Below are 12,394 nucleotides of genomic sequence, written 5' to 3' on the forward strand. Positions count from 1 at the left end.
TATGATAACCCATGGTAATGCCATGGTATTCATGTGAGCATAGACTATTTAAAGGGGAATTTCTATCAGCTTAGATCCATCTTAATTCTAGATCTACCAAGGGATAAATAGATTTCATCCCTCTAAGAGTGGTAGATGTGGAGTTAAGATGGATATAGGTTGGTTTTTATGATAATGAAGATATTAAATAGACTTAGGAAATTATATTGTAAAACACATCTTAAGGTGAATGGTTAAAGCTACATTTAGTCACTTTACAAAATTTAGTAAAAAATACCAATATCTCCATTAATATTGGTTTTTCTGATTTAACAAAAAAAATTCAAAACAATAAAACCTTATCACTCTTTCCGCATCACCCTTGCAGAAGAGATAGTCGTTGCCCATATTTCCCACCATTTTTCAAACGTTCTCAATATGATATCTTCGTGAAAAAGTTAAGGTACTGATGTTGGATTAGTTCTTTGAAAAATATGCTGGTTTGTACAACCTTTCATCTTCTCTGTTATTCTTAGTTTGTCATAATGATCTGTAGGGGTTGGGCCACTGCACCATATTGTCCTAAAAGGTGGAAATTGTGCACCAAAAAGGAAATTAATCCATTGTAGGGGTTGGGCCACTGCACCATATTGTCCTGAAAGGCGGAGATTGTGCACCAAAAATGAAATTTATCCACATGTTACAACACTGTCAAAAAATGCAAGACGTATGAAGGTAGTGAATTATGCTAATAAGCAATTTAGATTGGGAGAGATGTAATTAAATTTTATTATTTAATTGAAGATTTTCAATTAAAATAATAATAAATCTACATTTATATATTTATATATTGATTGGAAGGATTCTGACAACAGTCACTTATTTCCATTAGATCCCCTTCAGGCCTTTGGGATACCTACTACTTTCTTATATTATATAGTTGGGGCTTGCCACTTGTTTGTGTGTTGGGGTAAACAAACTTGATGTGGTTTTTTTTTTTTTTTAATCTCGCAGTTGGAGTCTATGGAATAAGAAGAAAAAAAATTATAGCTTGACAAAAGTGGTAAAGAAAAGATTAATCTCTCCTACCTTGACAAAACCGGTGGTCAAGATCAACACCTATAAGAGCTTTGTTGTAAAATATTATCAAAACTAATAGAAGGATATGAAAGAGTGTACAGTAAGAACCTTGACAAACACGACCACTGAAACTTGCAACATTGTTTGTAGGAAGAGAAAATTATGTTTCTTTTTTCCAAACATGTATGTTAGTATATTACAGTTTAATGAATATGTTTTTCTATTATCATATATGGTCTGATACTTTAACAAAACATTCGCCAAGAATTCATAATGTTTTATTATTCAGTGAATTTGCTAAGATCTTACAAGATTTTATAATTTAGTGAAAGATTTGCCATGACTTTACAAGATAATATAATCTGGTGAGAGATTCGCCAAATATATATATATATATATATATATATTATTGATAAAATTGCCTTCCATTTTTCCTATGTATCATGGGGATTCTCCCATTTATTATACATATAAATTTAGGGTGGTTCTTAAAATTTTCCTTATTTAGATCTATTCAAAACTTACAAAGATGTATTTGCTTAGTCTTATAATGATTTGAAATCATTTGATACAAATATTATTCAACATAAAATTCCTTTGAAAGGTGGGATAAATCATGCAAACAAGAACTCAAACAAATAAACCCACTCTTATTCCCCTCCATTGAAAAGGAGGTAAGGAAGCTACTACAAGCCAAGATCATAGTCCCTCTAAGATACTCTCAGTAAGTAGCTAATCTAGTCCCTGACCATAAAAAGAGCGACGAGATAAGGCTATGTGTGGACTTCCATAATTTAAATAGGGCATCTCTAAAAGATAACTACCTTCTACCCAAGATGGATAATATATTGCAGAAGGTAGTAGGCACAACCAAAATGTCCATGATTGACGAATTCTCAAGATATAACCAAGTGGCAATCCACCCCGAAGACCAGAGAAAGACTGCTTTCACCACCTCGTGGGGAACCTTAATGTACACACACATGCAGTTCAGGTTGATAAATGCAGGGGCCACATTTCAGAGAGCAATAGACATAACTTTCGTCAGCGAGCAAGATAAATTTGTGGTAGTCTACTTAGACGACATCACAGTATTTTCTAAGACTGATGAAGAGCATATCCTCCATTTACAAATAACTTTCGAGAAGTGCAAAAGGTATGGTCTCTCTCTAAATCTGAAGAAATCTCAGTTCACCCTGAGTAAGGGGATGCTGCTTGGACACATAGTAGCACAGTGAGGAGTAAAGATTGATCCTGAACGATTGAAAGCCATCAGCCTTATTTCCCTGCCCAGAAACAAGAAAGAATTTAAAGCCTTTTTGGGGAGGATAAATTTCTTAAGGTGATTCATACCCAACTATGTTGAGAGAGTTAAAGGGATCACAGATATGCTAAAGAAGGAGAACGAGGTTAAGTGGAGCTCTGTCCCCCGTGATTTTTTCACAAGGATCAAAGAAGCTTTGGCTAAGGCCCCAGTGCTAATCAACCCCAATTATTCAGTACCTTTCTACATATTTTCTTTCACCTCTCCACGTACCATTGTTGTTATGTTGTTACAGAAAAATAAAGAAAGATACGAGCAACCCACTGCCTTTTTCAGCCAATTCCTAAGGGACACTAAGCTAAAGTATGATATATTGGAGAAATAAGATTATGCACTAGTCAAGGCACTGAAGTCACCGTATGTATGTACTGCAATCCGAAGTCACAACGTTTGTCCCAATGATTGTAGTCAATTACAATCTGGTGCAGGGAGACAATGAAGGAAAGAGGGGCAGATGGATAACTAAAATACAGGAATATGAGTTGGAAATCAAGCCCACCAAGCTCATAAAAGCCCAAGGGTTGGCCAATATTTTGTCTGAATCCAACTGCCAAGCTCTAGGGATAATCCTGATCACATAGGAGGGTACTCCAGAGGATGAAAAAAACAGAACTAAAATGGATGAACAAAATATCTATGCCAAGTATGAGGGATCGCCCAGGAATAAGAACATTTTTCATTACCTCTTGTTTCTAAGATGCTCATTGGGACTGGATAGATCAAAATACCGGAGTCTAAGATTGTAGGCACAAAAATACATTATATCCAATGGACTGCTCTACTGGAAGGACCCAGTGGGGGTATTATTGTTGTGTTTGGTTGAGGGAGAGACCCATGAAGTGATTGAGGATTTCCATGGGGGAGTCTGTGGAGGACACTACAGTTGGAAAGTAACAGTACAAAAAATCCTCAAGGCAAGATTTTACTGGTCCACGTTGTTTGGAGATGTTTATTCTAAGGTCAGGTCATGTCGAAAATTCCAGTTGTTTTTTTAAAGATGGAAGTTTTCTCCTCTCCCCCTGATTCCTGTACATGTAGAGGAGCCCTTTAGACAGTGGAGATTGGACTTCATCGGAGAAATAAACCCACCTTCTAGTGGTCAACACAAATGGATTCTAACAGCCACTAACTATTTCACCAAGTGGGTGAAGGCTATCCCAACTAGGAATGCTATTGATTCAGTGGTGATAAAATTCATGGAGGAAAACATAAGGTCCTGCTTTAGGTGTTCTTTTAAAATCATCACTGATAATGCACAAGTCTTCAAATCAGCTAAGTTCACCAACTTCTACCACAAATTCAACATCATTATTGGACACTCCACTACATACTACCCTCAAGGGAATGGCTTCGCTGAGTCTTCTAAAAAAATATGGTGAAAGTTCTAAGGAATACTATCACTGAAAATAAAAGGAATTGGGACTCTCAACTAAAGTTTGCTCTCTGGGCTAATCGTGTAACAACCAAAAGATCCACTGTGAAATCTCCTTTTGAGCTAGTGTATGGCAAGGTTGATGTCTTTTCTATCCAATTAGCAATGCCAGTAGCTAGGTTATTGCAAGAAGTCGAGGAAGAGTCTATCTCTTTGACTAGAAGAATAAATCAGCTACTGGAGATTCACGAGAACAGAGAGCAGGGGGGACCAAACTGTGAAACTACCAACAAAGGATGAAATCTCTGTTTGACAAGAAGGCTAAGGACAGACCTCTTCAGCAAGGATATTTAGTTCTCAGATGGGATGTTAGGCGAGAAGACAAAGGCAAGCATGGGAAATTTGATCCACTATGGTTAGGCCCCTTCAAGATTGCAGAAGAGAGGGGAAACAACACTGGAATTGCCTGTAAATGGTCAGTTCCTAAAATTTTATTTTCAAAATTAGAGATAATTGTCTCTTACTCATTGTAAATATCCAGTGTGTGTGTTGAAAATTGTTATTTGAATTTTCAGTTTATTGTCAAAAAAGTCCTTTCTTTCACAGAATTATATGTTGTTTAAGAATAACTCCATGCCCAATGGAAGGAAAGGCTACTGGTTTGCAGGTTCTCAACACCTTGCCAACAAGGCACTATCCCCAGTTGGAGCTAATATTGTCACTCACTGCATTGTGGGTTTCATTGGTCAAGTTTTCCCTAAAGTAGTGAAGTTAAATTCATTTTTCAGGCCACAGAAGCTATCATAGCTTAACCAGACCCTCTCCATTGCCAAGTGCTCAGAAAAGTTTTCCAACGGTATATAGAAGTCCGAAAATGGACTTCCAGATCAAAAGTTAGATCTTGTTGAAGATTGCCTTGGAAAGCTCAGGAAACCCAAAAAAATGGCTAAGTGTGGAGATGAAGTGCAATCGGGGTCCTGGGTAGATCGCAATTGGCCATCGGCAGCATTCCCAGGGCACAGACAATTGTTATCAGAGGGGGGTTGATCCGCGATATAACGTTGAACCGTCGGGGAGGGTTAAAACAACATAACACAGGAATGGCTTACACAACCAAGGGTCAGGCCTCCCCTTCTCTCTCTTCCACGTGGCATCGACAATCAACTATCGAAGGGTTTTTGATTTAAAGGACCTTTGTAGGGGCTGATTTGCGATATAAGGTTGTATCGCCGAGGAGGGTGTGGAAAGTGTTAACAAAGAAAAACATGAAAAAACCAAGGGTCAGGCCTCCCTTTCTCTCTCCTCCATTAGTGATGGGTGATTGGCGATTTGGCGGAGTGTCAACTTAAAGTGACCCGCCAACTGCCGATATGGCGATAAAATGTTGCATAGCCAGTGGGCCGAGAAAATAAAATATAAAGGACTTCCCTACAAAACCAAGGCCTAACCAACCTTTTTCTCTCTCCTCTATGGGAGCCACATGGCAGCCTCTAATTGGTCTACTAAGCTGATATGGCAGATGACGTGGCAAGTACGGATGATGACGTGGGGTGGAAATGTGTCACTTGTTTTTGGCATTTTAAGGGTCATATGGGGTTGTTTTTGGGCACCACAAGGCACCACTCATAGGGTGACACGTGGCGGTGATGATTCTAGCAATGACATCAACAGGTTATCAGTGATCAACGGCTCTAAGTCTCGGGCTTATCGCCAATTGCGACGCGACAAGGAAGGCCCCAGATGCGATATTTCATGAGCTATAGTTTATAAAAGTTTCGGGTCCAGGAAATCGGCTGGTGAGGGATATTGCGATATAAAGAAAAAGGCCCCCCACGCGTTTATTGAGGGCCTTAAGCGCTTCAAAGAAAATCCCTTGGTCTCCGCCTGTGGTCCTATGGGGAAATTCATAAAAGGGGCTAAAAGCATAGAGACTAAGGGGAAAATTAAAGGCGCCCGCCTGTTTCATCCGTTTTTTAACATTTAAAGGCCCGTGGCTGAGAGAATTAGCTGTCACACTTCAGCGAGGCACCGATAGCGCAGGACAGAGGGAAAAAGGGCGTGATGGGTCAACGGTTAAGGCAGACAGTGACCAGGAACCGACCGAGAGAGGATCAGTCATGACTTAGTAGGAACATGCCAGGACCAAAGGCCAACAAAGAGGAGTGGCATGAAGATATTTCCAGAAACCATCATTTCAGTTTCAATGGACTAATTTTGTTTTGTTGTTGTGATCATTGTATTGTTATTCTGTTTTTATTTCAAGAGAGGAATCTCCCTACTGTAATAGTTAGAGGATTCACGCTAAGACACTGATTCATAGAGACAATTGTTACCAGCTTGAAAGATATTTTATGTAACTGATTTTCTTGTCCTCCCTCTAATTATAAAAGGGAGGAAGAAACATTGAAGAAAGGTTTTGAATTCTAGGAAAAAATTGCATTTGCTTCTGAAGTTGTATGGATTCTAGATCTACATCTTTCTGAATATGAATGAAACAATGGTGATTCCCATATTCGAGTATTACAATATGTTGTTTCTTTGTTAAACTTCCATTATGTTCGCACTTCCTCTCTAATTTCAAGCAATTGTAGCTTCCATAAATATCTCTTATATTCTTATAGATTCATTGGTGTTAACTAGTTAATACATATGTCTGTATGCAAGTCTGAGATTATACCTTTAAATGTGCGCTTTCTAAAATCATAAAATTCACTGTTCTTACATCCACCTGTCTATCTTTAGCTCAAATAATTATAGAACTCTCGATGTTTCAAGCTCTATGTGATGAGTTAGTATTCTCTTTCTCTTCTTTCATTATTCTGCAAAACCTTATTAAACTGTAAGTTGATTACTCTACCTCCACTTGTTTTTTTCTTATTCTTGTAAGTTGTATATGTGAAAGGATACCAAAAATACATGGCTTATTTCCTTGGATGAAGGAACCAACCAATGTCGTTATGTGTATATTTGTATATTTGTAATTACTTTGTGTAGAAGATTCATATGATACCTACAGTTTCTTGAGGATCATATGAGATACATAGAATTTAGGTGTGCCCAGGCACTAGTCTTGTAAGCAATCCAAGATTATCTCTGGGGGAGACAACATGGTCTATGTTTATTTGTGGGTAGCATCGGATGTGCTCTGACTCCGAAATTTTGTGGAGGCGCTAGAACACATGACATCTCCAAGACCCATAAATAGTTTGGTGAAATTCCACCCGGATTTTATTTTATTGAAATAATTAATATTTTTAATCAGGCTCCTACGTCGAAACTTTGGAAAATTAAAATATTAATGGGTATTAATGAAAATATGGGTGAGAAACTTCTAAGAAACTAGGATCAAGTCTAATTTAATCTTAGATGTTGATTAGATATTAGATCACGACCGTTGATTTCTAAATAGGAAAAGTATAAAGGGAGGCTTGGGGTCAGTTGGAGAACACACACAGTGAGAGCAGCACTTGAGCTAATTCGAAATTCTGGGGCATGGTTTGCTGAGAATTTCGGAGTAAGTTTCTAGTGCAAAGAGGGGAATTTTGGCAGAGGGACTTATGTCCAAGGCCGAGAATACATAGCAGAGAAGCAGTGCAGCACTAGGGAGAGACAACACAACTCCAGAAAAGGTGATGTGAAGGCTGGAGGGCTGACGTAGTCACTTAGAGGCAATGCTGGGGTTTCTATGAGGCAGATCAGGCATCAATTCAACAAATCGATTTCTAAGCCAGGAAGGCTCACTAGGAGCGTGACGCAGCGCCTAGAGGAGGTAACGCAGTTCCAATGTAGAGTTGGGATTTGTTCATCCAGTTATTGGATTTGCCAAAATATGTCTCCGGATAGAGGTACTTCTGTCGAGTTTATTCTTTGTTGGGTGAGTGGGATTTGGTACCCTAGTTTTATTCAGAAATCTTCTTAATAATAAAACCTCATTTCTGTTGCACTGGTTTTCCCGCATTTGGTTTTTTCGGGCACGTTTAGTCCAAAAATAAGTGTGTCCTTTGTGTGGTTGTCTCATTTATTTTTCAGTACTTGATATGTATATTGGTGTAGACTGCAATGTATTTGCATTAATTTTTTCTGAATAATTCTGAAAATAAGTTGTTAAACTGAAGAACACAAGTAGGTAATGCAAATCAATATACTGTAGTAGGATTTCTAGTTTGTTAGATTCAGAAATTTTCACATGGTATCAGAGCAATTGTAGATCAAGGAGGACTGGAGCCATCTACGAAAGGATAGAGGAAAATCTGTGTGAAGCAGTTGTCCCGAGAGACAGTGTAGTTTCTGGCCGAGAGAGTAGAGGAGGGGTGAGGTAGTCACTACGGGAGGCGCACACAAAGCCTACGTCGGCCTGATTGGGTGATGTTGTTACTGCAGAGGGAAACGTAGTGGTTACTGGGCCAGTGCTGAGATTGTTGAGTCTCGTTTTTCCGGTTGTCTTGGCTAGAGGTGAAACACAAATTTCATCTGGAGTTACTGGTGGGGTGCTGATTCTATTGGTGCAGAACAATACCTAGTGGGGCAGAAGCAAAGTAGAGGGAATCAATTCCTTAGAAGATTTCTTGCCAAGAAATCTAGATCCAGTGTTGAGAAGCTTCAAAGAGAGATTAGAGAGGGGTGGTTCAATAGTGGTTGGAAGAAGGATTTCTGTGAAGGAAATTGAAATTTAAAAGGAGCTTGTTCCTCAGAGGATTTCTGGCGCCAAAGAAATCTAGATCTGAGTTTTGTTGGGGCAACAGCGAAAAAGGGAGAAGAGAACCAGTTCGACATTCATTTGAGCAGAGATGGATGTTAACGGACTGAGGGATCAGGATAGGTTGGATGGAGCATCCAACTTCGTCATCTGGAAGGCGAGGATCATGTAATTTTGGATAAAAATCACATCAAGGATTATGCCTTGAGGACAGTTGTTGTTCTGGTTGATGTTGATTCTCTCAAGAAGTATGAGGGGGCTCAGGGAAAAGAGAAGTGCGTGATCTTGGACGGGGTCAAGGATCATGCGATCCCACATATTGTTGAGAAAGACACAATAAGGGGAATGTGGGAGGCCTTGACCACATTGTAAAAGGGAACTTTTGTTCAACGAAAGATGTTGCTTGAGAGTCAGCTGAGACAGTTTCAGATACAGAAAGGAGAAGAAATCAATCCCTTCCTTCTTAGGTTGCAAAGGATCCATGACCAAATAATTTCCATAAGGGCTACACTAGATCTTGAATTTATGGTCAGGACTACCCTGAATGCAATCACTGAAGGCTGGGAAACCTTTGTCCAAAGCATCTTAGGCAGGGCTTCTCTTCCCAGTTGGGAGGAGATGTGGGCAGCTCTTTGACAAGAAGAGATCAGACGGTTTACTAAGGCGGGAAGCAGCAGCAGAGGGGTCAAAATCAAGGAGGAGGAAGAGAAGGATGTGACTCTCGCATCAGCGGGACAGCAAGGGCAGCAGAAACGAAAGAAGGACATATCCAATGTCATATGATTCAGATGTGGAGAAATGGGTCATTTCGCCACGTAGTGCCCTCAAAAGAAGTGAAAAGAATAGAAGTCTGACTCAAAGGTTGCTCCAGCGCAAGCTAACAAGGAAGATGATGATGATTGTTCCATTAGTTCTCATGCACCTCTAGAGAAGAGGTGGGTCAATATTGAGCTGTAGTCAGAGGACTACAGTGAGGGCAGGATCCTTGAGGTGTCGAAACTCTTGGATCACATATGGCTACAGGAGCCCTTAATGACAGTAACAGAATGACAGGAGTTAGTTGGTGCGAGGGATGATGGAGCGACATTAGCAGAGCTAGAGTGCCAAAGTTTGAAGCAACACAGTGGAGTGTTGCATCAGTGCGAGAGTCACAAAGCAGATACAACAACAATGTAGTATCATTAGAGGGTCAGCGTAGACCAGCAGTAGAGTAGCTTCAACGTCTATGAGCATCCAGACTGACCAACATGTTAGCTTTTGGGTGGCTTTTCAGTGGCTTACTTCTCAACCACTGAGTTGCAGTGTAACATTTAGCAATGGCAGTGCTATGGGCAGCATGATGCAGCATATTGAGAGGGAGCTGCAGTACAGATGCAACATTGACAGTGGCAATGTCATGGGCAACAGTACAGATTGTAGCAGTGCAGTGGATGAAGGGTAGCAGGCCGAGCATCAACAGCGTAGAGGACAGATGTTGTGGATCAGTGTGATACTTTTGTTGGGAATTATTGTTAGAGCACATTCCTCGCTAAGAGTGAGTGTTGATATTTGGGTAGCATCAGATGTGCTCTGCTAGAACACATGAGATCTCCAAGACCCAGAAATCATTTGGTGAAATTCCGCTTGGATTGTATTTTATTAAAATTAATTAATATTTTTAATGGGGTTCCTAAGTCTAAACTTAGGAAAATTAAAATATTAATGGGTATTAATGAAAATATGGGTGAGAAGCTTCTAAGAGACGAGGATCAAGTCTAATTTAATCTTAGCCATTGATTAGAGATTAGATCATGACCATTGATTTATCAACAGGAAAAATATAAAGGGAGGCTTGGGGTCAGTTGTAGAACACGCACAGTGAGAGAAGCACTTGAGCTAGTTCGAAATTCTGGGGTGTGGTTTGCTGAGAATTTCAAAGTAAGTTTCTAGTGTAGAGAGGGGCAGTTCAACAGAGTGACTTCTGTCCAAGGTCAAGAATACATAACAGAGAGACAATGCATCACCAGGGAGCGAGAATGCAGCTCCAGAAAGGGCGACGCAGAGGCTGGAGGAATGACACAATCACTTAGAAGCATCACTGGGGTTTCTATGAAGCAGATCGGGCATCAGTTCAACAAATCGATTTCTGAGCCAGGAAGACTCACTGGGAGGGTGACACAGTTCCAGCATAGCACTGGGAGCAGCCATCGTTGCACAGCACTGGGGACAACGCAGTCACATGTGGGGTTTGTTCACCCAGTTACTAGATTCACCAAAATATCTGTCTCCAGATAGAGGTACTTCTGTCGGGTTTATTCTCTGTTGGGTGAGCCGGATTTGGCACCCTAATTGTATTCAGAAATCTTCTTAATAATAAAACCCTCATATTTGTTGCACTGGTTTTCCCGCATTGGGTTTTTCCGGGGACGTTTAGTCCAAAAATAAGCGTGCCCTTTGTGTGGTTGTCTCATTTATTTTTCAATACTTGATTTGTATATTGGTGTAGGCTGCAGTGTATTTGCATTAATATTTTCTGAATAATTCTGAAAATAACTTGTTAAACTAAAGAACACAAGTAGGTAATGCAAATCAATTTACTGTAGTAGGATTTTTGGTTTGTTAGATTCAGAAATTTTGACAGTCTGATCTATAGTAGGAGTTGAGGCAGGCTCTAATAAAAAGTACCATCATCGGTAGTAGCAGCAAGGGCATGAAGGGAGAGAAGGAAGAAGAAAATGCGGCCTTAGCATCTAAGGGTGCCAGTGAGGGGTAGAGGGAAAAGAAGAAAGAACTGTCAAAGGTCAAGTGCTTCAGATGTGATGAATTCAGCCACCACAGTACGTAGTGTCCTCTCAGAAAGAAGGACAAGCAAGAGAAGCAGGCCCAGGCAACAATGTCCGCTAAGATTGACAAGATGTCCTAAGGCCGAAGGAAGATTTCACGATGTTTGCAACTATACCTCCAGGAGAGAGGTTGGGTGATCTAGAGCTATAGTCTTAGAGCAACATAGACATGGGCAAGGTCCATTAAGGTGTCCTCCACATGGATCATTACCTTGCTACGAGGGCCCACAATATTCAGTAGCAGGATGGATCAATGTCAGTGATGCAATCAAATTCTCAAGTGACAGTGGCAGACTAATAGCAGTCCGCTGTTGAGGAGCACATTGCAGTGTTGGCAACAATGCAAAGTGGCATAGTGCAGAGTGAGCATCAACGCAAATTCTTCAGTGAACAGTGCATGGCTAGTATCAGTCAAGATTCGGGAGACAGATGCATCATACTGAACACAGTTGATTTAATGTTTAGGGTGCTTTTCAGTTGCAGTGGTTGCAGTTGCAGCAACAACAAATGAGAGGCAACTGTAGTGCAGATGTAGGGCTCGTAGCAGTATGGCAATGTCAACAACAACACAGATGCAGCGTCAGATTTGCGCAGTAGTTAGTGGGCAGTAGCTGGACATCAACAACATGACACAAGGTGGTACAGAGACAAAGTGTTGTGGTAGTGTGTATCACTAGAGATAACACCTTTCTCGCTAAGAGGAAGTGTTACTTAAAGTAGCATCGGAGATGTTCTAGTCTCGAAACTATGTGGAGAGGCTAAAACATGAGTTCTCCATAACCCAGTAATCGTTTATGGAAATTCCACCTAGAAGTGCCTCAATTAGATTATTAGCCTATTTTTAATCATTTCGCAAGTTTAAACTTAGGAAAAGAGGTTAATTAATCAGAATTAATTGAGATAAAGTGTGAATCATTTAGAAACTCACATGGATCAATAGGGAATTAATCTAGGCCCTTGATTAAGTTTTAATCTTGATCATTTGAGGTCCAATAGAAGATTATAGGAAGTCGATGGGTAGATGGAGAACACACACACAAATCGATTTCCTTGAAGAGTTCATTTTTCCAGAGGCAGTAACCAAAAGATTTTGAGCTAGAGAAGGGAAGCAGAGACAGAAA

This window comes from Pinus tabuliformis, chromosome 7, assembly GCF_031772625.1.
Source record: "Pinus tabuliformis cultivar Carrire ecotype Pingquan chromosome 7, CPIR1, whole genome shotgun sequence".
NCBI lineage: Eukaryota > Viridiplantae > Streptophyta > Pinopsida > Pinales > Pinaceae > Pinus > Pinus tabuliformis.